Here is a 5,458-nt window from a genome sequence, read left to right on the forward strand (position 1 = left end):
TATATAGCTTGTGTATAGGACACATTAGCCTAACATTGTCAAGTATGATTTACTGAATTCTCTGGGCAGTTTATGTGTCCCCCACCGCACCATCACAGAACTTTTATAACCACTAGATGGTACTAGAAGCAGTTTGGTAATGGTTGGCAGGACTCCGTTTGAAATTATAATGTGTCTGCCACAATTAAAATTACATAAGACATATAAAATGTTTCAAACATGCAAGTGGGCTTAAAGTTATGATGCTCAAAAGATTTGCAGGTAAGACTTTAATGAGCATCAGACACTTTACACACAAATAATTATCAGAGAATACACCAAAAAACATGACATGATGATATGCATATGTTAATACGAAAGTGTATTTTCCTTGGACACCAACACTGATCCCTGCATCCCTGATGATATGATTGGGACATCACATTAACTTCATATAGGTGATGTTAATATTACAGGTGCAATCAATCATTTGCCACTATTTGTTTAGTTTATTTATTTATTTTTTAAACAGAAATGTCCTTTATTTAACGTGAGTAACTTTTTAACTGAAAAGATTGTGGTTCCCTGCGGAACAGTAAATGGCAGAATGTCTCGTCTTGAAGCGTTCGTGTTAAACAATCTTCTCTGTTGTGATACAGACACATTTGCCCCTATACCTCCTCTTCTCTACTTCAATAGCACATTTTGAAACAGCGCTCACATCCAGGGGAGATGTGCGCACACAGAGAAGTCTTAAATGCACCCCTGCTTCCGAGGTCTTGTGCTAAATGTTGTTTTGGATGTATTCCTGCCATTGATCGGAGTCTGGCTGCAGGGGGAGAGATGGCAGCTGGGAGAGACTGCGCTTCCTTTAATGAATTCATCCAGCCCAAACGGCCTGTGGATACAACATTTCTCACAGTAAAGAAAGCATCTCTCCGCTCTGTCTTGGCCCTCATGGACAACCAGCATTGTTCATAACACTTCACACCACACTACACTGGATTTGCTCCTGCCTGCACTCGTACTCTCATAACTTCAGGTTTTGTACTTGAGAGTTTACTTCAGCCTCTCCTTAAATGCCCCTCTTGTTGTATTCCCCCAGTCTGCTTTCAATTATCCGGCTTCGCCGTTTTTCGGCCAATTACTGATTATCTCCAATGAAGTGAAGACCTTGCTGTTTGCTCTGCTCTTGATCCACAAAAGGGTTTTTATCTGGGCTTGGTTATGAGTTTATGAGAAAATGAGGCTAGGTTTGTTTAGGGGATGCACTTTAGTGAAGGTTAGAGGCTTTAACTGTTCCTCTGCAAAGGGCTCTTCTATCAGGAGTATCTAAAGCCAGAAGCAAATCCAACAGCGCTGTACTGTAACTCTAAAGTCTGCAGTGGAATGGAGCTGAGATAATCGGGTACATTTGAAAATCAAATACCTAAAAGATTTTCATCATTACTAGTTGAATAAAAACGATTCATACATAATACAGATTTAAAGTCCTTTATAACCTGTGGATTGCCATTTACTCTGGCTAAGTTTAAATTCTGTCATTTCTTTCTCTTCTGTCATTTTACAGTTTTTCTACAGTTATTATGAATCATAAACAACATATACGGAGAGCATGCTGTTCCTCCCCATTTTTACATACATATAAAACACTGATGTGACGAGTTAGTCAACATATCCAGTTAATCCAAAATCCACCTGGATGTTTTAAATGCCATGCTGCATATTTGTTTGCTAAAATAATTAATCACTAAAAAAGAAAGATCAGGTCATTTCCAGTATGGTGCTTAAAAAATAACCACCCATCTTCATGTTCTGGCACAAGAAATCTTCTATGTTTTTAATTTTTGTCTTAATTTTATGATGATGATAATTATTTGTAATGGTAAAATTTACAAAAGTATAAATAACTACAACCATGAAACTAAATCTACAGCTACCGTACAATGTCTTGCATGAGGTTTTTCAGGAAAATGGTCATGCCGTGGTGGGAAGGGGATTTTCTAGTGTGTATTGAGCATCTTTGGTAATGTATTATGTCTCAGATAATTGCCTAGACAGTGCTTGCTCTATAAGTCGCCTTTCTAACCTCTGATATATTTTTCTGGGGGTCTTGGAAGTGCCAAACGGTAAGTGCCAAGCTTTGTTAATTACAAGGATAACACATGCACTTGTCAAATAATGGATGTGGTTTGCAATTTCAAGTTTTAATAATCAATTACTGGCTGTAATTCTCTGTGGAGTCACAGGATAGTCATTAAATCTCAAAAGGCGAGACACACGCATTGTAGCTTTATCCAAAGCCCTATTTTTAAATACATAAGGGAACATGGTCTGCTTTAATCCGGTGCATTTTGTTGCCTTATTATAATGTAAAGTAGCTCAATTAGACAGAAACAGTGCAGCTTGTAAAATAACTGTTCAAGACAGTGAGTGATGAATGGTCATGTTAAAGCTTATTCCAACAGGAACCGAGCCAACAAGGACAAGCACAGAGAGATGCTCTGCTACAGTAATACTGAGGACAACCTTTTCTTTTTTTTTTTTTCTTAATATGAGTTACTGCTTTTATTAAGCCAAAGCTAGAAGACTATATAGACTCACATTAAGCAGACATAGCTGTCGTTTGTTGTTTGGCTTGAAACACCTCTGTATCTGGCCCCTTTGATCCTACCAAACAGGTAGATATGGTGGTATCAGTCAGTGTATACTTGTTCCCCCTACAGCAGGGTTCCTGTTATTGTATTTTCAGTCCACCTTCAAAGCTGAAACAAGTCAGAGATTCTTCTTGACCTTGAGAAATTAACATGGGAGGACTGGCTTTGCTCCAAGGGAGCCCTATAGAGGCCGTGTCCCCTCCTAATCCCCCAGTTGAAAAGCATACCTCTACTGCTCAGATGAAATGGTAACATTTCAGCAGGCCAAGTGTTTACATGTTATCAAACTATATCCTGACATGAAACAGAAAACATTTCATTTCATTCATATTTAATTTGCAAACCCCTCTCTTTCTGACAGATATAGGTTGTGATGGCCTGTGTGTCTATGTGACGGTGTGAGACTAAAAGAGGCAGCGAGAGACAGTGAGAGAAAGATGAGTTTGGCCCTGCACAGATGAACAAACAGTGAATCTGAAGTGCAGCGCCCTGTGTGGCTGCCCACCAGCCGAACAACATTAAGGCAGTCCTCCATGTAAAACTTGCTCACTTCTCCCACAAACACTTGAGTTTGGCAAACGGGCAGCGGCTCAGCGGGAGGAGCTCTCACTGGAAGGCAGACAGTGTGCTATGGACAGCAGGGAGGCATAAACCACAGCTTCTGGTGGTGATGGACTGATGTTTTAGGTGATCAAAAGGATGGATAAGAAAAGGAAAACGACAGGGGTAAAAGCAGGAGGGGGTCTTGGCGAAAGAAACATTTTGGACACTAAAGGTAGAAAAACATAAAAAGCAAAGTAAAGCTGAGATGTTTGACAGCCCAGCACTTTGGGTGAATATTTCTGTACCCTGTAAAAGTACACCCCAACCCCCCCTCATTCACACCTTCACATTAGTTGGAAAAAGTTGTGATATATACGTCACGGGGCAATTTAGTGCAAGGTTAAAGAGGAGACCTTTGGATGATATATGGTCCATATATTTACTCCAAAATAGGTCAAAATGTTCACAGTGGCTCACATAGTGCGCATGTATCACAAGCACATTTCCACACGGATCAATTTACATTCCTGCCTACTTTTTCCTCTCATTTACATGGTGTGCGAGTGACTCCTGAACAGGGTAGGAAGCCTTGTGGAAGAATTAGGAAATGGTCCATTTCTGAGAACACAGTGGAATAGAAACAGAACAGCATATGTTGGGATTTGAATGGTCAATCGATGAATAACCCAGAGCGGTGTTTTTCTGTGCAGATTGGCAGGCATTGTGCAGTGGTATCTGTGTGTATGTGTGTGCAAGAGAGAGGGAGAGCGAGAGATGGGGGGCATCGAGGAGGGAGGGAGGGGGGGGGGGATTCATCCTTCCCCAAAGTATTACGCAGTGGTCAAAAATATTTGCAATGCCAGGAGGTATTTTGAAAAATATTTGAAAAAATTCAATACCGTGCTGACCTTTTGCTGGGCATTTGTGAACAGATTCACTCTCCCTCTAATCTGGCTCAGAGTCAGGGAGGATCCGTGTTACTGTATCATGTTGCTGAATCTAAATTATGATAATCTATTCTGCTCATTCATTGTCTTTGATGACTATTAGAATCATTTAATTTCAAGGTGGCACACTGCAAATTTTGCCAAACAATAACCTAAAGATCGAATTGACCTAGACTGGACAGGAATTTGCATACTGTGAAACTACAGTACAAGCTGCTTGTATAATTAATGAAAGAAACACATTATACAGTATGTAATGTGTGAAGTATTTCTTTTTCTGTAGAGCTTTACAAGTATTAAATGAATTAATCAGTCAATCCATATTGTGGTTATTTTCTCTTATATCTACATGATATTTGCCTTTATATTTACCCGTATGATTATTGCAGTAACTTGGATCTTTTTTACTGATGAAATTATGTTGTAAGTGCAGCAGTCTGCAAATTACCACCACAAGAGGGCAGGAAGGGTCCAACCAGGCAATCTACTGAATTTACACTTCAGTAGATTATACATCTGCACTTTAAGAATTCAATAATTTTTAACATAATGCCATTGAATCCCAATTACTTTGGATAAAAATGTTCATGATTGTTCACAGAACAGGCTGATGATAGTGCGAGTGTTTTTATATGGTAAGGAAGCTTGGTGTCAAATACATGTGTGCATGCCTCTGAAATATAATTATTAAAATGATTAAAAAGATAATAACAAATAATTGTTAAAAACACATTACTGTTAAAATGAAAAAAAAGTATTATCTGATAGAAACAAAAAATATGTTTAAAAAAAAAAGGCCCAGCACCGTACACCTTTGATGACATTGGCTGCAAATTAACATTTTGATATTCAGTACATTCCTAACAAAACGTAATTCAGTGCTTTGTTTGTCATAAGGACACACACTGAGTTAGAGCAAACATGCAGCATTTCTCTTAGTGCTCTTAGTCTTAGAGCCATCTACAGAACCAGTGCTAAACATTTTACAAGCATTACAACAGAGAACAGAAAAAATATAAATAAATATATATACATATATATATATATATAAAAGTATGAAACCCCCATTATGCTGTCAGTTGTACCACACAGCGGTGTCTATACTCTGCAGCACCGAGACTTTGCTGACTAATCAGCTTTCAAATGCTGATCGATGCCTGTTGGGGTGGATACTGTCCCACACAGCAATAGAAGACCATGAAAGCAACACTTACATTACACAACCCCTCTGATTAAGCATTACTTTGCTCACAATTATGTAGTAACAACACACACACACACACACACAAGCACACACACATAACTTGACTGACTGACTGCTTAACTTAACTC

The sequence above is a fragment of the Anabas testudineus genome, chromosome 21 (genome assembly GCF_900324465.2).
Source record: "Anabas testudineus chromosome 21, fAnaTes1.2, whole genome shotgun sequence".
NCBI lineage: Eukaryota > Metazoa > Chordata > Actinopteri > Anabantiformes > Anabantidae > Anabas > Anabas testudineus.